General features: G+C 34.1%; 1 long non-coding RNA gene across 1 annotated transcript; it reads left to right on the top strand.

Annotated features, from left to right (window-relative positions):
* Positions 1-20,664: 20,664 nt before the first annotated feature.
* On the top strand, positions 20,665-22,528 carry LOC147581969 (uncharacterized). Its single transcript, XR_015249810.1, has 2 exons — positions 20,665-20,730; positions 22,282-22,528. It is a non-coding gene; the product is annotated as an uncharacterized LOC147581969 (long non-coding RNA).
* Positions 22,529-24,576: the final 2,048 nt, after the last annotated feature.

Below are 24,576 nucleotides of genomic sequence, written 5' to 3'. Positions count from 1 at the left end.
ATAATATAATGTTGTGTAATATTACATAGGTGGCATGAATATTATATAGGCAGCAAGACATGTAAACTCCAAGCCCTAAGAATACTTACCCACGTGTAGGTTATTGAACTCATCAAATATTTGTATCCTCAAGCTTCCTTTTATGATTTTTTTGTCTTTCTGTAAAGTCTACTCATGCTCTATTTACCTATATTACAAGATTTTGGCAGGCACTTTCTCTTTCATAAAACTTAGTCTCCCCCAGGTCATGGTAGGGGTCTTTCCTAAGAGAGTTCCTTTTCTTAGGTTGAGCTTAGAACTTATCATTACATGGTCAATATCTACTTTGACATGGAAGATGTTCTCTAAATGTCCATTTTCCCTTTTGCATGCTTAAATTGTTTATATACTGTAAAAATTCCAAGATTTTTTTAAACAGCATCTGTTTAAGGCCTCAAACTTTATATTACGGAAGTGATGATAGTATATTAATCTGTGGTGTATATGTAGCACACACTGGTTTGGGCTCAATTGCACCCCATGTCAGTCAGGTCTGCTGTCTTATGTTTTAAGAGATACTATCTATCTATAATACCTTAACCTAAAGGAGTTATCCTAATGGTAAAAATATCCCTGTTAAATTGGTAGAAAAATAACTTGAATGTACCTCACTTTCTAGAGTGCATAAATAACAGTACATGTATCTTGCATTTCAGTTTTATAGAGCTCCCCTGAAGCGATAATGGAATGAGAAAAAGTGTATGCATGTGAGAAAAGATGGGAAATGAAAAATTTGTGAAGAATGAGCTCTTTTTAGGTCCTCTCATCTTTCCATCTTCCACCTTACCTCTGTTGGATGTTCTAACTTTTGAACCGATTTCATCCCATCTTCTGGCTTTTCCATTCAGTGATTTTTCAACCCTTGGTGAATTAGCCAACATCTCCATGCCTCAGTAATGTTATCTGTGAAATTGAACTAATAATAGTATATGTCTGCTAGGTTTGTAGTGAGTATTAACTGTGGTAACCTATTAAAATGCTAAGACCAGTGCCTCAAACATGCTGAGTGTTGGATAATATTATTTTTATTTCTTTTTAAAGACTATGAAACAAGCAATAGAAAGGGACACATTTGATACCAAAGTAAAGTGTATGCGTATGTGTTTTATAAAGAACTATCAGCTATTTTCAGTGTGTTACAATGATCAAATGAATATACCTCAAAACAAGTTCACAGAGATTTGATGACATGTGCTATCTTTGATGTGAAGATAAAACTTAATCTTATGTGAAAAATAAGAATTGAGTAGACCTGACTTTTAAACTTGTTGCCAGAAACATTCTGGTTTTGTATTTGCTTTTGTGTTAATTTTTGTTTGTTTTCCTTTATGTCTATTGAGAAGTTTAACAAGGTTGCATTTATACCAAGAAAGATTAGTTCTTCATGTGGATTTGGGCATTCTATGGACCAGAGTTTAAGATCTGGTTAGGCTTCTTAGCTGTGTGTCCTTAGGGAAGTCACTGAACATTTGTCAACCTTATTTGCAGAATAGGAATAATTCCATCTGCTTTGCTTTCAAGAGAATTTATGTGAGGAATAACTAAAGTAACATGTATAAAGCACCTAGCACAATTCATGGCACATAGTAAGCATAATAAGTTTGTAAATGTAATAATTCTTACCATAATTAAGCAAGGACATAGGAAAACTATACATAAATAGAAGATGATTTATTAATTTCAATTAATTGTAATTACAACCATTATTGCTCAGGAAATTATTGCTTCATATCTTCTAGAGAATAAAATATCTCTTTAAAAATAAATACATTTGGAAAAACAAATTAAAAACAGATGAATGATTGCTAATCATAATCTCTGAGAAAGGGGACCTCATTTTATGGCAAAAATATTAATAATAACAACACTGATAAATTGATGCTTTTATTTCCTCAAAAAGGATAAACATTTTACCCAAGCTTGGACAGACTGAGTCCTCAAAAGAGGACACCCATCCTGTGAACAATGTTTGAAAGTTTCAACTCTTTCTCATGGAAACACTTTCCCCTATATCTGCACTTCACTGTGCATGAGATAATCATGCAAGATGTATAGTAGGGAGTGGTTTTAGGATTTACATCTATGGAAATAAGGGACAGGAGGCTGGATTTAGCAAAGAAAGAAGTTGAGCTCATTTGCAGTCCTCAAAGGAAGCTCAGACAACTCTACGGACTAATCTTGAGCATGAATTACCCTTCAGATTTGCCCAAAATGATGCAAGAGAGAAATATTTTTGCTGTCATGTTAATAAATCTTTGGATGTGGGCTGCCCTGGAAAGGGATTGTGACTAATGATGAGGTAGTGCTCTTTGAACAAGGCAATTCCCAAAGTGGAGTCACAACCAAGAGATACCTGCCCCCAGCAATCCCAGTAGGTGTGTAACAAGTCTTCTTTCCTTAGGGACTCCTGGGTGGTGCAGCACAGCACCTAACATGCAGAGAAGTCGTGGCAGGTGATGGTAGAATACTTCCCCTATTAGGACAATAGGTGTAACTTAAACAAAATGTAGTCCCAAATATAGTTATTCTCCTAGTACCTTTACCAGAAATGATGAATACACCCTTTGGCTCTAATAATGCATTTAATACTCCAGTATGTTCTTTTTAATCCTCATCAATAAATAGTGTCCAAAACAGTTTGCATTTACATGGGAAGGAAAGGAGTTTACTTACTCCACATACTACTTAGTATGTGGTCTCAGTATTTGTCAAAGTATGGTTTGAAAGGACCATGATAAGGTTGATATATAATAACTAATATGCTGATGACATTAATCTTTGCCTTTCTTCACATATACTTGTATAAAATTATTTTTTGAACAAAAACCCATTGTGAAATCACTACCAAATATATAGTATGAATTGTTACATGTATTAACCAGATATATGGATTATATATATAATTACACACACACACACACACACACACACACAATTTTATCATGTCAGTTGTTATTTCTTTTAATTATCAGTGTATTTAACACTGCTGAATATGCCTTTCTCTTTACTTTCTTACTCGTCTAAAACTGGAAGGCATAAAGGGTGGTATGGAGAAAATATAATAATCTTATTTTACATTAAGCTTTGTCTGAAGAAAAATGTTAACAATGACTACAGTGTTTGTGGACTTGGAATAACTCTACATACTTTATTTGTGACTTTGTGAAAATTAGTTTTCTCTAATTTGGATAAAAATTTTATGTTATGCCAGTTTCCAAATATATTCTAAGAAGCTAAAGTCAATGGAAGTAAACTGGTCAAACATATGCAAAAGTTTTTGAAGTTTGGTAATATGTTTGTGAACTTTTTCAGGTTTTAGACTTGAGTTGCAACGTGTTATGATATATGATTATGGCTTAAAAGGAGTTTTATTACATGAGTAACATCAAAATATTTAATTGTATAACATATTTAAATATAGGCTATTGATGTTGCATTCTGGAGCATTAACTTTGATCGATCAACTCATGTTTAATTTTTATGTCCATTAAACTTAAATAAAACTCAAAATCTTACAAAAGTGAGGACAATTAGTACATCATTCTTTTCTACTACCAGACAAAAAGAAAGAAAATTACATTCTGTGATGGTTATAAAGTTACATTATTGCAGTCAACCTGCATAAAGCAAGAAATGAATACCTATAAATAAGATATAAGTATGATAATTAGGCATTAATTTATGCCCCTTTATATCTGTAAAATGTACAGCTCCATTATCTGATTCACTTTGACCTACCACTGTTTAGGGGTGATCTGCAATGTGAGGATATTTAATGTTGTTCATAAGAAATTAAGAAGAGGGAGTAAAACTGCTTCAGGCAATACAATCAGGGATATTTTATTTTACTTTATTTTCTTTTTTAAATTTTATTTTAAAGTTTACTTATTTACTTTGAGAGAGACAGAAGCAGCATGAGTGGGGAGGGCAGAGAGAGAGAGGAGAGGGAGAGAATCCCAAGCAGGCTCTGCACTGCTAGAGCAGAGCCCAATGCAGGGCTCAAACCCACAAAGCCATGAGATCATGACCTGAGCTGAAACCATGAGTCAGACACTTAACCAACTGAGCCACCCAGGCACCCCAATCATGGATATTTTAATTAAAAAAATATTTCAAGTATACTGGTGTTGAAACAAAAGTTGACAGACCTCAAAATGACTATAAGATTTACATGAAAAAAATAAAACCCCAAACCAGGGGCGCCTGGGTGGCGCAGTCGGTTAAGCGGCCGACTTCAGCCAGGTCACGATCTCGCGGTCCGTGAGTTCGAGCCCCGCGTCAGGCTCTGGGCTGATGGCTCAGAGCCTGGAGCCTGTTTCCGATTCTGTGTCTCCCTCTCTCTCTGCCCCTCCCCCGTTCATGCTCTGTCTCTCTCTGTCCCAAAAATAAATAAACGTTGAAAAAAAAATAAAACCCCAAACCAAACAACTCAAAACTACCTCTGTGAAACCTTCATACAAGCCACCCCCGCAAAAAAACAAACAAACAAAAAATCTTTCCTATAAGGTTGAGGTACTAAACCTGGTAATCACAGACAACAGAGAGAATTTTGGGGGGGCCATCGATTTAGATGAAGATTAAATATTTCCTCTCCACTAACCTCCAACTGAAATTTGCTTGTTCTCCAGTATATGTATCAGGCATAATAGCTGTATCAACTCTCAAATACCCTGGGTGAGTCTGTGTTACTTCCAAGATCCACTGTGGTTCTTAACACCCATTGCTAGCCATTGCTAGTTTTTAATAATGTTATATGCTTCCTTAGGGCTGATACAGTATATTATTAATAAAGAACACTCCGTTTTACATGAGGATTTGTAGTAGGAGCCAAATTCCTGTATTGAGAGAAAGAGAGAGATAGAAAGAGAGAGAGAGAGAGAAGTTAGAAATAATCTCCTTTTGAGAGAGAAATTTGGCTACTGAGGTTTAATTGATTGAAAGTTCAGTTATCTGCAAACAATACATTGGAAGTGAAACTTAATGTTCCATGATATGCTAACATTAGTAATACCTCTGACTTTTCAGTAGGCGAACTCACAGATCTTTTCATGTCCCATATACTAATTGCAAATACTTCCTAATATCTTTTATTCTCACCATTGTTTTGAAATTATGACAATTATTAATCTCCATTTTTATTTAATAATCATATGCATATGCTTAACTATAGCACACTCTAATATCCTCATTCCATTCCATTATTATTGGTTTCCTTTGTGATAGATATTGTTTAAAATATTTATTTTAAATATTTTGTTTTCTGAGTAATATTTAAACATATTACTCTGAGAAAGAGACCATGGGCTAAACAAGACTGCCGATGAGATCCGAGGCAAAACAAACAAACAAATACTAAACAAAACAAAAGCCATTAGCTAACACCTCCCACAGAAATGCATCACTAAATTAATGAGTCAGAAAATCTGGAAAATGCTCTGAAAATTCAGAACATGTCCTGCTTGTCTGTTGTACGTGGCGTGGCTAAATCTGTGTATCTGAGCAGGACAGAAGGGCTGGTTCTCCAAGAGCGAAGGGAACATTAGGGACGATACAGAATGTGTAATCTTTGAAGGAAAATGAGCAGTCATCACATAATAATTAATTTCACATAAAAAGGGAAACAAATTCTGATTTCAAATAAATTTGAGTAAACCTGAACCAGAAATATATATGTATGTATGTTTATATATTCCTCTGACATAATACATGTGTGTGGATTAATATATTAACTAAGATAAAAACATGTATATACATAACACACATAAACATACATATCTCATATGACCCTTCAGAACTCTTAGTTCTTTGTTGAGCACTGAGATAGTTACGTATTTCTAAATAGTTTTTAATATTAGAATGTTCTTTTCTTCAGATATAATGTAGGAATACATTAGAAAATTCTGGCTTAGAATAATAACAGTAAAAGTAGAAATTCTTCCGTGCTACTTCTTAACAAACAGTAAGGATATCTCAGAACAAAACAGGAGGGAGATCAATAAATAAAATGGGAGGACAAGATTTCCAGAGGTCAATTACTAAGGCCTCTAGGAAAGGTACGGAGTTTTGAATGTCAGTGCTGCAGGGTTTTAGGCTAGGGTAGGATTGGGGAGGAGCTAGAGAGAAAGTAACTTTAATATTTTATTTTGGGAAGTTGACAGGATCAAAGTCGGCTAAGAGTTACAAAGAGAATATATATCTATGCAAGAAGATATACCTAGGGGGAAGATTCAAGAACAGGCATAATAGCTGTATCAACTCTCAAATGCCCTGGATGAGTCTGTGTTACTTCCAAGATCCACTGTGGTCTCTTTAACACTTGCTACCCATTGCTAGTTTTTAATGTTATACGCTTCCTTAGGGTTGGTAAGGTATATTATTATTAATAAAGAACACTCCATTTTACATGAGGATTTGTAGTAGGAGCCAAATTCCTGGTCTTGAATGAGAGAGACAGAGAGAGAGAGAGAGAGACAGAGAGAGAGAGAGACGTTAGAAATAACCTACTTTTGAGAAAGAAATTTGGCTACTGAGGTTTAACTGATTGAAAGTTTAGTTATCTGCAAACAATACACTGGAAACAAAACTTAACCTGTGCTCATTCCAACTATGCTGGGCAATAGAGTCAAGATTGTAACAATAAAAATAGTAAAAGTTGCCATTTATTGAATCCTGATGAGGAGTCAGGCAGTGTGATGGTAAGTTTACCTGTGCTTTTCATCTATTCCCAATGGCAGTTCATGAAATGCATATCATTATTATCCTCAACTTACAAACAAAAATTTCATGATTCTTGGAAAAGTTGTGTGATTTGTCTCAGGTCACTCAGCCAGTAAGTGGCAGAAATAGGATTTAATTCCAATTTTTAAGACTGGAATTAAAACATAGGCTTTTAATGATTTGGGAAGTCTGCCTCCAAATTCAAAGCAAAAAAAAAAAAAAAAAAAAAGGTGTCACTTATTTAGGGGCCAGTTGGCCATTTGGGAATATTAAACTTTTTTCTGTTTTCCTAAAGTCTTCGTTGCAGAACTATAGTTCTAGAACACATAGTTAAGTTAATCAATTAAATTTTGCACCTATATAAACCAGCCACAAATTTAGGTTTCTAAAACAAATCGTAGCAAGAGTTTCATTTTGTCATAAAGAACACTTGAGTTTATAATAGGTTTTCATGGAAACAAAGAGTTGTTATGACTTTTCATTCTGAGGAACAATTTCTTTATCCTTCATAGGGATAAAATGCATATCCACTTTAGAATACATTGTAAGAGGGGCTCCTGGGTGGCTCAGTGGGTTAAGCCTCTGACTTGGGCTTAGGTCGTGATCTCGCAGTCGGTGACTTCAAGCCCTGCGTAGGGCTCTGTTCTGACAGCTCGGAACCTGGAGCCTGCTTTGGATTCTGTGTCTCCCTCTCTCTCTGCCCCTCCCTCGCTCATGCTCTGTCTCTCTCACCCTCAAAAATAAATAAATGTTAAAAAAAAAATTAAAAAAAAAGAATACATGGTAAGAATATAAAGAAGCAATGAATGGAAACGCATCCACTGTGATTGTTCTCTTTGCAGGTATTGGTCTAAAAGCCCGGCTTAAGACTAACAATTTTTAATCAAATGATTTAACTGAGAAGACAATTTAATTAACTGAGCACAGATGCTTAACCTGTGCTAGGTATCCTGGTCTTTCAATTAAGAATGATGAAACATTTTAAATTATATCATTCCATAATAGAGTATCAATTAGCAGCACTCTTCACTTACTTTTCAAATAAACTTTCAAGAAAGAGTACCCCTGCAGAATCACTGATACCCTACTTCCAACCTTTAATGTGTCTTAATTGTTCTTTATTTTAATTTTATTGATAAGGCCTTGACAAGAAATAGAGATCCTTTAACCTTCTTTGTTATTAAGTAAAGGAAACTGCTTAAGCAGGAATTCATTATAGAACATGAACCTATAAAGTAGAAAACTAATATTCATGACTTTATATTCATTGAAAAACCTTAACCTTTAGGAATCATTAGTTTTCAGGATAGTCCATAAAGTTAAACTGAGCAGCACGAGGGCAGATGTAGAAGATCAGGGAGGAGAGTAGATCATAAACACCATTATCATTTAACATTGGCAGAGTAGCATTTTCCCATTTTCTATGCTTTCCACCAGTAGCAAAATATTTTGAGAGCTTAGATTTCTTAACTAATCTACCAGGGGAAGTGAGTCACTTTTTAAAACATTATAAGATAGTAAATTTCCCAGTGTGTGTGTACTTAAAGTTCTGACTATAGAAAAATCCTTCCTATTTATTCCATCAAGGTTATTGAGGCTGATGGGAAATAAGTTATTAAGACACCTCAGGGTTTCCACCTTCATGTGGGATGATTGTGTTTGTGTGTGGGTGTTTCTGCGGGGGTGAGGGGAGGTTTAGCCTCAAAAATGTATCAAATAAATCACCCCAAAGCTCCGAGTCTTGAAATGACAATCATTTCCATTAAGTGTATGGGTTGGCTGGGTTGTTCTGCAGATTTGGGTGGGGCTAGGGTGATCTCAGCTGTTCTTGCTTAATGTGCCTGCAGTCTGCTAGCACGCCATCTAAGGGCTTGCTGATCTAGGATGGCTTTAGTTCTCTTCCACATGTTCCTCACATTCCTTCAGCAGGTGAGACTTGATCTCGAGCTAGTGACAGAATTCAAGTGTGAGAACATGGGACATACAAAAAGACACCTTGGGAGCCTTTGCTTATGTCACGTTTGCTGACATTGACAAGGGCAAGTCACGTGGCTAATCACCAAGTCCTAGTGGGAGAGTACTACAAGACACAGAGCAAAATGTGTGGATGTTGATGACATTAATTCTGGCTATTAATGCTGGCTGTTATGAATATTAGGGGAGAGTTGAAGGTAAGAGTTAAGAACATCATCCTTACTCCCGTGTTCATAGTTGTATATGGAAAACCAGATGCTGACCTGGTCTAGTCACAGATAACAAACTGGATGTAGTCTTGCTTTATTAATAAATGCTTCCCTTTCCAAGAAGTCTCAGAAGGGAGCAAAAAGGGTCTCTTTTATTATTTTGTTTTAGGTGAAAATAGCCTGGCTTGCTAATTAATATATGATTCCAGGAAAAAAAGACGACATCAATCTTCAGTAATTTCCGGTCTTGATACGGGATTTCTGTCTGAGCTACTCCCCATCTGAACACACTCCAAGAATAGCTGATAATACTTTACCCTCCCATCTCCAGTTTCTAACAGCTTTTTGAGCACACATTATGAGTTGATAATGAAGGTTTATTGCTCTAGCTCACCCCTTAAATGCTCATTATATTCCAAAATTATGCCTTTAGCCAATTCATTCTTCCATTCTTATTGGATACCATGGCTGGTGATACATATATTTCCAACTTCTAATTAGTTACAGCACATAATTCCAAACCTATTATAGATCACTATTATCTATGACATGGTCAAGGTGAAGAGTCCAATGTTCATCTTTTTTTCTTTGTAATCTATATCATAATTATTTTTGGTCTGGGCATAACCCACTAGGCCTTAGAGAGTATACTGTGCACTTTGCACACATGAACTCACTTTTACCTGCTAATTTATTCTTTTCTTCTGACACCTGGATCTTTTTATATTTGTGTCTATTATTGATTTTGCTTGCTGATATGCCATCTCTCTTGAGAGAAGAGTTATTACTGTGCATCATTACAAATCAATTCCCCCTTATAGTTGGGGACACCAAACCTCAGCAGGATGAAGTGGCTCATGCAACATGATTAAATACTTAAGTGAAAGAGGAGGGATTCAAAACCTGAATTTCTCAAAACAGGAAGTATTGACTGGTTATTCACATAGGGGATTAAGCAAAATTTACAAAAACAGTTAAGATATACATTGTTCTCTTAAAAAAAAAAAAAAAGAACATTTTTTGGGCCGCCTGGGTGGCTCAGTTTGGTAAGCATCCAGCTCTTGATTTCGGCACAGGTCACAATCTCATGGTTCATGGTTTCAAGCCCCATGTCAGGATCTGTACTGACAGAGTGGAGCCTGTTTGGGATTCTCTCTTCCTCTCTCTCTCTTCAAAAACAAATAAACATTAAAAAAAATGAAAAATTAAAAAATTAAAAAAAAACCATTTTTTGAATGCTTAAAATGATTCCAAGCATTAGCTATTCTCTAAAATAGAGCCAAATTATGCACATAAATAGCTGTATGAAAAAATAGAAAGTAATGTATGGCATAAAAAATACTAATGCATTTTTCAAAACCAACATTTAAATTTTGCCTCCCAAGGTAGTATTATTAGGACAAGGCAGTCAAGAGCAAAACCACATAAGTATGACAACTTTGTTCTCTTGCCCTTAATCAGCTCAGCTTTCTCTATTCTTAACACAGTTTCATTTTGACATGGATTGATAACTTTTGCTATGATTTTTGTTACAGGACACTATTCAAGGTATCTTAAACACGTGCTGCATTATATTTATTCAGAACATATATTAAAATATGCTCATTTATCTTATAAATATTAGACTGGCAGATAGTATTGTGTGACTCCCCGAACAGATAACGCTTTTTCAAGAACACGTATGAGGTTATAAATATTACCTTTCTAGCAACTGCATTTTTTTCTTTCCTATCTGTGAAGAGTAGCTCAGTATCCTGATCAGGTTTTACCACACAGCACATACCTAATGACACATGAAGAAGGTAACAAGGGTAAAAGGTTAGACGAACTGAATGAAAAGTTGTTAATGAGCATATGACGGTATTCATGAGAAGTTTTGAAAAGAAAGAAAAAGGAAATTTTAAAGTTTTCTCCTCAATTTGCTGTAAAAAAAACCAAAGAAGTTAGAGAATTTTTTTTTGAGAATAAGTCTTACACGTGCCTCTTTTGCCTTTCTCCTCACTTTTACTCTATCCCTTCATCCTTAATATAATCTACAGGCCTGGAGTGTCAGAACTACATGCAATTCAAGATACAGAAATTTTTAATAGTCAATTTAACTTGCCATTAATATAGTGAAGGGTCAGAAATACCTGAAGTAACTAAACCAGCTTAAAAAAATATTTGTCTGGACGCTGCAAATGTTCTGTTGGTATAGTCAAGAATTTGACATATTCTTGGTTGAAGAGGTAGTTAAAGACTGGTGTCTAATGCTGCTGGGAGAGATGGAATTCTTTATTTACATATATGAAGTCCAAATGGAACAACATTTTATTGAACTAAATCTGAACCAACCATCCTTAGCAGAATGAAAATTGTCAGGCAGCATTTTAACACTATAGTCTGCTCAATGTTCTGTGGTTCTGTGCTTTTTCACATAGGACAAGCGGTAATAAAAACTAAATGGTTTTTAAGGATGACATTTTAAAACAATTGTTGTAAACACACTTTTATAATGATAATATTATATGAAAGTAATCTTTTTTTTTTTTTAATTTACATCCAAGTTAGTTAGCATATAGTGCAACAATGATCTCAGGAGTAGATTCCTTAATGCCCCTTACCCATTTACCCCACCCCCCCTCCCACAACCCCTCCAGTAACCCTCAGTTTGTTCTCCATATTTAAGAGTCTCTTATGTTTTGTCCCCCTCCCTGTTTTTATATTATTTTTGCTTCCCTTCCCTTATGTTCATCTGTTCTGTGTCTTAAAGTCCTCATATGAGTGAAGTCATATGATATTTGTCTTACTCTGACTAATTTCATGTAGCATCATACCCTGCAGTTCCATCCACGTAGTTGCAAATGGCAAGATTTCATTCTTTGTGACTGCTGAGTAATCTTAATGTAATTCTTAATAGTTAAGAAAGTTTTATTATGACCATTTTATAATAATAGGTTTGATTTGAAATTTTACCCATTCAAAAAATTTAATAGATCTAATGATATTTATAATTCATTTATAAATGTTGTTCCAGTGATATTAGGCAGCAATGACTGAATGATGTCAATGTTAAATGCAAAAGTGAAATAATAAATGACATCTTAAACTTCACATTAGCCTAATATAAATAAGTATAAGAAAGTGAAACCTTTTGGACTGCTTAGTAGGGGAAGTTATTTCTGAATTATTATAACAAAGGGTGGCATGACCTAAATATGTTAGGGGATGAAGTTAGATATCGTGGTGGTCATAAACACGTATCCTAATCTTGATATATGCACAGAATAACAGGGAAAGGGCAACATGAGACTAGAGCTTAGTCAAGAATCAAAGATGAAGGCGCACATGGGTAGCTCGGTTAAGTGTCAGACTCTTGGTTTTGGCTCAGGTCATGATCTCATTGTTCATAGTTCAAAGCCCCACATTGGCTCTGCACTGGCAGTACAGAGCCTGCCCAGAGTCTCTCTCTCTCCTTGTCGTTCTGTCCCCCCACCCCTCCCAGGAGTGAGTTCTCTCTCTCTCACTCTCTCAAAGTAAATGAACTTAAAAAAAATAGAAGATGAAAATATCATGTGTAGTGGACTGAAATATGTGGAGTATAAAAATCAGTGTAAGAGAGTGAGGGCTTTGAAAAGAAAAAGGCAAAGCCCTACAACCCAAAACAATGAAAGGACATGTCATCAGTAGTTCAAGTGTGGTTACATGACAGTGTTCAAAAAGCCTCTATTTACTATTTGCTCAAAATTTCGTTTTGTAGACTTATAATCAGAACAAGAAACTAGAATGTTCTAACATGATAAAACTGATAAATCAACTATCCTCCATAGAGACATACACCTTTACAGTGGCTTGTGTTCGGTTGATAGAGTTCCACTCCCTTGCTCAGTAAAAACTGTGAAATCTTATTTCTTTTGAACATGTTTTTGCATTTCTGGGTTCTATGATTTTGAACTGTATTTCTTCAATTGATCAATTTGAGAACAATTGATTTAGTGAAATTCTAGTGCTGAGGCAGCACCCTGTTAGTCTTTTTTTCATTTACTGATTCCTTTTATCAATTCCGAATATCTCTGAAAAATGTATTGTTTACTTTTTAAAGATTATTTGATTAAAGTTTATTTACTTTTGGTAGAGACAGAGTGCAAGTTTGGGGGGCGGGGCTGTTGCAGGGAGAGAGAGGGAGACAGAATCTGAAGCAGGTTCCAGGTGCCAAGCTGTCAGCACAGAGCCCGACATGGGGCTCAAACCCAACAAACCGTGAGATCGTGACTTGAGCTGAAGTTGGATGCTCAACCGACTAAGCCACCCAGGTGTCCCTGTATTGTTTACTTTTAAAACTTCTTAGGCTTTATAAACTGTGATCATCCTATACATATTCATAAATGAGTTTTTACTGTAAATAATATTTTTGAATGAATCCATATCAATGCATATGTATATAACCTAATCTTTTACTGTTATATTGTATTCACTTTTTTTTTTTTACTCTGGCTTTTTAAGTAGGTCAATTATAAACAGCAAATTTAAGGAGTTACCTTCTTTATTATTTGTTTGTACTCTGACTTTTAACTGTGACATTTAGTGAACTTATATTTACTTAACCAACATAGTAAGATTTGTTTTTACATATAAGTTTTTGCTGCTTTTCTGTTTCTCTGTCAAGATTCTTGACACACAGAAATTGTGAAATAGTAAATGTGTTGCTCTCAACCATTGAATTTTGGGATTGTTTTGTTACAAAGCAATAGATAAGTAATATAAACCATGAAAATAGTAAGAGAAAACAATCCCTTAACTATCATTCTACTTGAAAGGTGACTTTGACCAGGTATTTCCCACTTTGCTTCATTAGTCCATTATTCACTGTTAAATAAGATTGACATTTCATTTTATTATCTAAAGATAATGCATATTGTACTCTTTTGTACAAAGAATACCTGCTTCATGAAGCTTCTGTTACTGAACAAGCTTCTTTGGGAAGAATTTTGGCAGTATTTTTTATTTGTTTATTTTTTAATGTTTTTATTTTTGAGAGAGAGAGAGAGAGAGACAGAGAGAGAGAGAGACAGAGTGTGAGCAGGAGAAAGGCAGAGAGGGAGACACAGAATCTGAAGCAGGCTCCAAGCTCTAAGCTGTCAGCAGAGAACCTGACGCAGGGCTCAAACTCATGAACCGTGAGATCATGACCTGAGTCGAAGTCGGATGCTCAACCCACGGAGCCACCCAGGCATCCCTGGGCAGTACTTTTAATGTCAGCTTATATGATTGACTTGGGTTGTGATAAATTCTGTGATGTAGAAAGATCCATCATTGCACTTTTCTTATATACGTGAAACCTTTGGCTTATCCTTCCTGAGTTCTTCCCCACTCTTCTCCTCCCACATCTGTGCCCTACGAGGAAGGTTATGTGGACTTCATGAGTTGATTCCCTGCTCTCTAGATTCCTGTTGGGTTCAGCTAACTTGGAGTACTGGGTACGATAGGAGACCAGAGGGTGGATAGAAAGTGAGGTCAGGACATTTATTCCTCAGTTCTCCTGTGCCCCTCTGTCAGCTTGGCTCTTTCACTAGCTCAGTGGTAACTGGTCCTGTCAAGGTAGACTGCTCCATAGGAATTACTCTATATATAACCATGGTAATCCTTTCCTTTCTAGTATCTCTAGCTGTGGTGTAGTGCACTATCCATTCAGTTACTTCACATAGACATTTATAAAATATTTTTTTGTAATTAAACTTTTCTCAAATGGTCCTATTTTGATACATCCCATTAAAATCCAGAATTTAACTTGAAGGAAAACCACTTTGATGACAAGAAATTGCTGATGAGAAAAAGAAGGTCAAAAAACTGCTTGCTATATGTTAGATCCAGGAACAACCTGGTTGGTATTATGTGACAGGAAGTGATCAAAAGATCAAAGTAATAGAAAGAGGAAACCACCAGATTTTATTTTTATTTTTATTTTTTTATTTTTTTTTCAACGTTTATTTATTTTTGGGACAGAGAGAGACAGAGCATGAACGGGCGAGGGGCAGAGAGAGAGGGAGACACAGAATCGGAAACAGGCTCCAGGCTCTGAGACATCAGCCCAGAGCCTGATGCGGGGCTCGAACTCACGGACCGCGAGATCGTGACCTGGCTGTAGTCGGACGCTTAACCGACTGCGCCACCCAGGCGCCCCAAAACCACCAGATTTTATATTCACTGAGAATAGTGTTTACTCTATTTACCATTTGCCAACTTTGAAGAAAGAGGACGGACTTGCTCACAAATACATATTTAAATGCATCTTTCTTACATTCTACCTCTTTTCAAGGTTGTTTCCAAAGGTATACATGCATACTTCATTTTATTGTGCTTCACTTTGTTACTCTTTGCAGATACTGCATTTTTTTTTTCCAAATTGAAGGTTTATGGCAACCCTGCATTGAACAAATCTATTGATTCCATCTTTCCAATAACATCTGCTCACCTTGTGTTTCTGTGTCACATTTTGGTAATTCTCAAAATATTTCAAACTTGCTCATTAGTATTATATTTGTTATGGTGATCTATGATCAGTCACTATGACTCACTGAAAGTTTCGATGATGGTTAGTATTTTTTAGCAACAAAGTATTTTGATGAGGGTGTGCACCTTATATTTTCAATGCTATTGCACACTTGACAGACGACAGCATGGTGTAAACATAATTTTATATGCACTCGGAAACCAAAGAAATGATTTGCCTTTATTGCTGTATTTGTTTTATTGCAGTGGTCTGGAAATGAATTAGCAATGTCTCGGAGGTATGCCTGAATTAACCCATGAGCTGTTATGCACTCCCACCATTCCTTATGTGTATTGTTTATATCTTCTCAGAAACAGATACTGAGCCAAAAATTTCAGCCAATAGTTTTTTTTTTTTTTCATATTTCACAATATAATGTGGCAACTCCTGACACAGATAACCTGTGCATAATAACCCTTCTTCTTCTTATTTCGTTAAGGCCTATTCTGTTTTTTTTTTTGTTTTTTTTTTTAATTTTAGCTTATTCATTACGTGCTGGTTAGGTCAGGCTACCCTGATCTCTCTATGTGAAATCTACTCTTATGTCCTTTTATAAAATCATATTCCCCTCTTGATAGAATTTACCAGACTTATTATTTTGTGTTTATTTTAAAAATAGTTGATAATGATTTCATTACATGATCAAACTGATTACATGATCAAAAATTTCAGGATTTTCCCTCTTCAATTTTGTATCTCCATCATTTGACATAGTAAGTGATATTGATAAGAGTCTTATAAAAAAGGGAAACAAAGTTATTTATAATGTCTGAAGCCATTATAAAATACACACTTATGAAAATCTTGCATTTTAAGTTATTACAAATACCAATTAATAATTAACAATGAATACCATTTATCTGTATATAGAATACTTAACTAAATACCATTCTTATATTACCTTATTTAGAGAAAGTTATAATTTATTTTCACTTTAACCACAGGAATGTATGGTCTAATATAAGTAGAAATTATAAGGGACTATGATGTAATAAGACATTATTTATGACTTCAAATATCACATGGTCTTGTGGGGACACAATGTAATATGTATTTATATATGAATGAAAAATGATATAACAATTATATATATTAGTTGAGTAAGGGATTTACACAAAAGTCACATAAGGCATTATCTAAATGCTAATGAATAGAAAGATAAGCAAATATTAAGGAAATGGCACGAAGGACTGTGGTAATATGGGAAGAAATGGAAAGAACTGGAGCTTTTTGTAGGGTTTGGAGTATTGCTAGAATGGAATAGTTTGACAACAATGGGGATAGTGTACAACTGATAAATGAACACAATATTATTTCAAGTATGACACCACCATTTTCAAAACAAAAAGTAATGAAATATACAATAACTGAAAGTGAATGTTCATTTTATTTATTTCCCAAGAGATGAACTCAATTAATATATGAAAGTTATCACATCTTGACATTTCATTGAAGGTAGCAAATGTTGAATCTTCCTTTGAATAATGCAGTTGCTTGACAACACCTGAACAGATCTTATTTAGAGATACAGCTATGTGCCAGATGTGTTCCCTTCTTTTTCCCTCCACCACCACCACCACCCCAGCAATCCTGCAAATATCAGGCCATCCTGAAAGCTGTGGACAAGCAATCTTTTAGTATAAAATTCAAAATAGAATTGCATTATAAAACTCACATGTTTTTAAACAAATGTTTGTGTGAAACGTCAGTATTAGAAGTACCATAGGACGGTGAAGAATTTGCATAGCAAAGACAGAATTCTCAGGTTCAAATATTGGATTTGCCATTTACTGTGTGACCTTGGGCTATTTAATTAGTTTTTATCTATAATAAATTATACACATAAATATAATTTATATATAATAATTTATATAATAGGAATATTATAATAAATATAATTTCTATATAATAGATATAGATATAAACTCATTTAATTATATTTTTATCTATAAAATGGGGGTGAAAATAAGATTATTATCATAGAATTGTGAAGATTAAATGCGTCATTTCACATAAAGGGGTTAGTGTAGTGCTTAGCTTATAGTAAACACTCAGGTAGCTAATAATTACATTGAAGAAATATTTTACAAAGAAACCTGGCCATTGGAATGGCTTATTTCTCCTTCTTCCCATGTACCTTTCCAAATCTCCAATGACCAGATCTGTAGTGCTGTCTGATAGGAAACCAGGGGTCCAAAGGACAAAGAGGGAAAGCCTGAATCACAAAAGGAGATAGATTAGGGAGAAGAGAGATGTGAGGAAGGTGGTCCAGAATGGGAGAGGTTGCTCTGAAGACCTTGGAGATGAAGACTTTTGATACCCCATTGTCAGTAACGGAGCCCAGGCACTAGTAAGGAAAACTAGCAGAGGGGAAAAGAGTGGGATGGGCCATAGAGTTGGCTCCCAGTCTTTGCCAGATGAGGCTATGGGATAGGATTGAAATTTATAATTTGATTTGAAAGAAAAGAAAGTCTTAGAGACATTATGCATGTGGTGACTAGCTGGAAGTCTATATACCATTAAGGATATAAATTGTATTTGTCTTTTCCTTTCATGATAGTAGTACTGTGAGTACATATAGAAAAGGACAAAAAGACAGAATATTATTGGATATGTTTTTTTTAATTGTATAAAAAGGTAGAAATATGTGTAATTTTCTATTTCTCTCATACATGCTGCATGTATGAAGAACTAAAGTGTACACAGTATTTCCTCATTTTCTAAAGGAAAAGTGTATTCCTCAATTATAACTACCTATAGTTTGCACAGTCAGCTGTTAATTTTCCATCTTTTTGTTTCTACATTTATTTTGTTCTAGTTACAGATTAAAGTGTTGTCATTTTCAAAATATCAGAATTTGTACCAACATACTAAAAATATGCTCCAATATTTATTTTCTCCATTTACTCACTATTATTTAATCACATTGTTGTAATTTAGTCCTCCCTTCAAATCTATACAATTAAAGACAGATACAAAGTTGCAGCTGTAGCTTCATGTTTGGGGGTGATCTTAAGAGTTTTTAGAAATTTGCAATTGTGCTGTGCTATCCACTTGCGAATTCAGCTCCATAGGAGAGGCTTTGGAAATGGTTGCTAGTGTCAAAAATGGAGTGAACTTAGATTCAGCAAACTCTTAATTTTAGTGTTCTAAAACTTTTCTTTTTGAAAGTTTGTTTTGGTTTGTTTTGGAATTATTTTTTGCCTATTAAAAAAATAAACTTGGGGCGCCTGGGTGGCGCAGTCGGTTAAGCGTCTGACTTCAGTCAGGTCACGATCTCGCGGTCCGTGAGTTCGAGCCCCACGTCAGGCTCTGGGCTGATGGCTCAGAGCCTGGAGCCTGTTTCCGATTCTGTGTCTCCCTCTCTCTCTGCCCCTCCCCCGTTCATGGTCTGTCTCTCTCTGTCCCAAAAATAAATAAACGTTAAAAAAAAAAAAAGTTAAAAAAAAATAAAATTGGAAGGTTTTAGAAAAGAAACTTGTCTTCGAGTCAAATAGAAGCAAAGGAATTAGAGAAGTTTGAGTGAAATGATAGGGTTTAACACTGGTTTTGTTGTTGTTTATTATATGTAAATCTGACGGTAAAAATTTTAGGAAGCAAAAATGTTTATCTTTCTTATTTATAACAAATAAAACATAATCAGGATAGTTTACATGTTTATGACTCTTCAGTCAGATTCTGGCTTACTAAAGTGAACTATTCTCTTTAATTGTAGGTATGAAACTTATGAAATCATTTATCTTTGGTAGTAATTGTGGAAGGAATGGATATGAAGTGTATGTAGTAATCTTTTTCATCTGAAGCTTTCCTAAAACTCTCCTAATTATTCAAATGTATTATCTTAGTTATGATTTAATTGCATAAAGATTGTGATAAATTGTTGCTAGACTCTTTCATCCTAATGATTGGCTCTTATAAAAAGTCCATATTTTAATAGGAACAGTTATTGTGGAAAACATAATTATCATTGTTAAAACATTGAAGGCACTTGATTATTTTCTCAATTGTTTTCTTTCTAAAAGAAGATGAGAATTACAAAAGAAAATTATTTCTAAATTCATCTTTAAAATGAATTCAAATTAGTTTTCAAGTGTTTAAGATATTATTCATTATTTTCTTATTCATTTAGTATACATTGTATTATTCATGTGGTTTTGATACTCCTGTGTAAGGAAAATATTCTAAAAACATTGCATGACACTTTATTCAATTCTGATAAAAGTTAAATTATGACTAAATAAAATGTATTTAATTGACAAGTGAATAAATGTTACATGAACTATTTAATCACAACTATTAATATGGAAAAAATTTGGAACAAGTTTAAATAACTAAACAATTGTTCATATTATTTTTCGTTCAACACACTTATTCACACATAACCATAATTGGAAGAGCTGTTCAGATGCCTGCTTTTGGCAATTTAGCTTTTAGCTTTTAAAGATGTCTCTCAACACATTGCACTAATTCCCTAGAGTTAGATATTAAGTAAATCTCAGATCCTGGAAAAGAAGTATACCATTTATTTAATTTGCTTAGAAAAAGAAATTCATTGAAATTAAGTGTTATAGCAATCATTTTTAAAGTTAAAATGTACATGCCAATTAAACCACTTCTGTTGTATTTTAATACTACCTCTTATGACAATAATATGCTTTCAATATTCTATTTTTAATAGTGTAGAAAATTTTTAAATTACCCTCAATAAAATCTTGAACATTACTGCAGGGACTGTTTAAGGGGAACTTCAAGTTTAATTCTTACCAGAGAAAATAAATAAAACTAAAAAAGAATTGAAACCTTGAAAACCTCAAAAATTAATTTAGATTTCAGAAAGAATTGGTTATGAGAAATTGACATTGCAGGATTCTGAAAAAGATATATATATATATATATATATATATATATATATATATATATATACCTCTAAATACCTCTAAATACCTCTAAAGTGTTGTGAACTTATACTATATAGTTAAAACTTCTAACCTTTTAAACCCATGCATTCTCACATTGTTCATTTGTTAAACTGTGGTATAAAACACATAGCATAAAAGTTAGCATCTTAACCGCTTCTAACTGTGCAGTTCAGCAGTGTTAAGTGTATTCACATAGTTGTGTAATGAACTTCTAAATTTTTTTTCATTTTGTGAAACTGAAACCATATCCATTAAAAAATTCCTCATTTGACCTTTCACTAGGTCCTAGCAACCACCATTCTCTTCTCTATTTCTATGAATTTGACTACTCTGGATACCTCATGTAAGTGGGATCATACAATATTTGCATGGTTTTGGTTGTCTGCTTTTGTGTTATGTGACTGGCTTCATTCACTTACCATAATGTTTTCAAGTTTCACTTATAAAAATCTCCTTCCATTTTAAGGCTGAATGATATTCTATTATATGAACATATCATATTTTTTTAAGTTTTCATTTAAATTCCAGTTAGTTAACACACAGTGTAATATTAGTTTCAGATGTACAATATAGTGATTCAACACTTCCGTGCAATACCAGGGGCTCATCACAAGTGCACTCTTTAATCTCCATCACATATTTCGCCCACCTTCCGACCACCTCCCCCCTCATAAGCATCACTTTGTTCTCTATACTTAAGTGTCTTTTTCTTGGTTTGTCCCTTTCCCTCTCTTACTCTCTTTCTCTTTTTCTGGCCCCCTTTGCTCATTTGTTTTGTTTCTTAAATTCTACATATGAGTGAAACATATGGTATTTTTCTTTCTCTGACTGAAATATTTCCTTTAACATTATACTCTCTAGCTCCATCCATGTTGTTGCAAACAGAAAGATTTCATTTTTTATGACTAATATTCTATTGTATGTGTGTGTGTATATATATATATATGCATGTGTGTGTATGTGTATGCATGTGTATATACATATATATGTATATATACAACCATATCTTGTTTTGTTTTGATTATGTTCCTCTAAATACTCTTTTTTTCAAGTTTTTATTTAAATTCCAGTTATTTAACAAACAATGTAATATTAGTTTCAGGTTTAGAATTTAGTGATTCAGTACTTACATACAACACCTGGTATTCATCATAAGTGCCTTCCTTAATCTCCATCACCTGTTTAACACATCCCCCCCCCCCACACTTCTGTTCTGGTAACCCTCAGTTTGTTCTCTATAGTTAAGAGTCCATTTCTTGCTTTGCCTTACTTTTTTTCTCCCTATGTTCATTTGTTTTGGTTCTTAAATTCCACATGAGTGAAATCATATTGTATTTGTCTTTCTCTGACTTATTTTGCTTAGCATACTACTCTGTAGTTCCATCCGTGTCATTATAAATGGCAAAATTTCATTCTTTTTTATCTTTATGGCTGAGTGATATATATATGTGTGTGTGTGTGTGTGTATATATATATATATATATATATATATATATACACATCTTATTTATCCATTCATCAGTCAATGGACATTTAAACTCTTTCCATAATTTGGATATTGTCGGTATATATATATATATATATATATATATATATATATGTGTGTGTGTGTATATGTATATATATGTCGGTATATATATATATGTGTGTGTGTGTGTATGTGTGTGTGTGTGTGTGTATACACATCTTATTTATCCATTAATCAGTTAATGGACATTTACACTCTTTCCATAATTTGGATATTGTCAGTAATGTTGCTGTAAACATTGGGATGCATGTATCCCTTTAAATTAATATTTTTGTATCCTTTGGGTAAATATCTAGTAGTACAGTTGTTGGACCATAGGGTAGTTCTATTTTTAACTTTTTGAGTAACCTCCATACTGTTTTCCAGAGTGACTGCACCAGTTTGCACTCTCACCAACAGTATAAGAAGATCCCTCTTTCTCCACATCCATGCCATATTTTGTTTATTCGTTCATCCATCAATGGACACTTGAGTTGCTTCTACCTCTTGACGATCATGAATAGTGCTTCTATTAACATGGGACTGCAAATATGTCTTTAATATCCTGCTTTCAATTCTTTTGGATAATATACCCGGAAGTAGAATTACTAGGTAAACTGTTTTCATTTCTAAATTGTGAGATTGATCATTGTAACTTCTATTGTAGATATGATGAATTCACTTGAGTACTGTACGTAATTCACACAAAAGAGACTATAGAACCACAGTCAGTTATAGTTACTCATTAAATTAAAGTTTTGGGGAATATAAGCTAGCAAATATTATTTTTATTCATTTTTAAATTTGTTTCATTCATCATTAATTATTTGTTGAAGTGCTATTGTATTCCTATGTAATTCCTACATTTATGGATTTAGAATAACTAACCATAACGCACCTGAACTATGGTGGGTTGATGGGAGGAAAGTGTAATGACATAAAACAGAAAGAAAATTGTGATACCCAATATAGATATAGAGGCTGTTTTCTTCTGGGATTCTGATCAAAAGGTTATTTATTTATTTAAGTTTTTAATATTTATTTATTTTGAGGAGTGGGGGGAGAGAGAGAGAGAGAGAGAGCACGAGCAGGGGAGAGGCAGAGAGAGGAGAGAAGGAAAACCCCAAGCAGGCTCTGCACTGTCAGAGCAGAGCCAGACATGTGGCTCAAACTCACAAACGGTGAGATCATGACCTGAGCTGAAATCAAGAGTCAGACACCTAACCAACTGAGCCACCCAAGTGCCCCTAAAAAGTAATTTAAAATGAGATAATATTATTCTATTCAATCAGTAAATACCATGGAGAAAGATAACATAGCAACAAGTATATATCAGATAAAGTCAAAATTCATTGCCAGTTTAAGAAATCAAGTTGTTAACCAGGAATTTGGGGAAGATTTTCCTGGATAATTAAAGTGATAAAGATTCTACTTGAATTTTCAGACTCAAAGACAAAGACACTTTGTAGTTAATGATTAGAAACTATTACCATGTGATAAAACAAAAATAAACACAAAAAATAAAATCCAGCTTTAACAAAGAAAAGTATTTGAACCTAGAAGCAAATAAATACAGAGTAGAGTAAAATTATTGTATATCTAGATCCTAGAAAAATATTTGTTCAATTTTTACTTATGAGCCCGGTGCCTTCCTTATACTTATGACACAATGCCTCATTTATATTTTCTTTCCTATGGAAATAAATAGAATTAGCAAGTTGTGATCTTTATTATTAACTACAGTAAGATTTGCTGTATCCTTTTTTTTTCAAATAACAGTATGTAGATACTACAAAAATTAAACATGTAATATTTGTGTAATCGTTTTGGGAAAGATAGTTCTGTATAGAATTACTCTTCTTTGCAGGTTAATCTATCTTTTGAAGGTAGCCTATCCAGTCAAACTGCCTCAAAGTGACATAGTTATGAGTATATATTAACAAAGACATCTTTTCTGCCTCAAGAGAGGCAGCAGATGAGAGAGAACACTTCTCTTCAAAGCAATCACTTATACCTAGGGAGCATAGCTGTAGGTTCAGGGGAAAGCCTTTTGTTTCAATCCATCAATCAACAGAGCATCTTTCCTGAACTATTCTCTAAAAACTAGAATCTCCCTAGAATGGCATGGAAAAACTGTACAATATTTGAATGTTTACTAAGGCTGCCTTCTGTAAGCTATAATGGAGGATAGCAAAGGAAAAACAACAACAAACTTTGATCCACATTTTTTGGTGTATAGAAATTTCTGTGTCATTATTTAAATTAAGGAATCACAGTCAATTTAAGGAGAAGAAAAGGGTTGTGTCTGATTTGGGATATATTCTAAGATAATGTCATTGAAGGCAGGCAAAGTTATTTATCTATCTATTCATTTATTAAAGTATATATATTATGTGTTTCGCTTAAAACTGTGATACTTTTAATAAATCATTTTTTTCGTAGTCACCTAAATATTTTGCTATAAGAACTTCCTTCAGGTAGTTTCCTATAGTTTCCTGAGTAAGTGAATCTCGCTGGATTATTAATATTAAGAGTGTCACGGATCAGTAGATTTCTTATATAATGCTGCTGTCAGTTGGTTAATCTCTTTGGAAACCTACTTGGCATTATTATCTCTTAAAATTGAACATTCCCAAATTCTATGATTCAACCAGGCATATACCAAAGATGCATTTGGTACAT

The sequence above is a fragment of the Puma concolor genome, chromosome B1 (genome assembly GCF_028749965.1).
Source record: "Puma concolor isolate L17-30 chromosome B1, mPumCon1.1.hap2, whole genome shotgun sequence".
NCBI classification, from domain to species: Eukaryota; Metazoa; Chordata; class Mammalia; order Carnivora; family Felidae; genus Puma; species Puma concolor.
The sequence above is the reverse complement of the archived record's forward strand: the minus strand, read 5'-3'. Positions and strand labels throughout refer to the sequence as shown.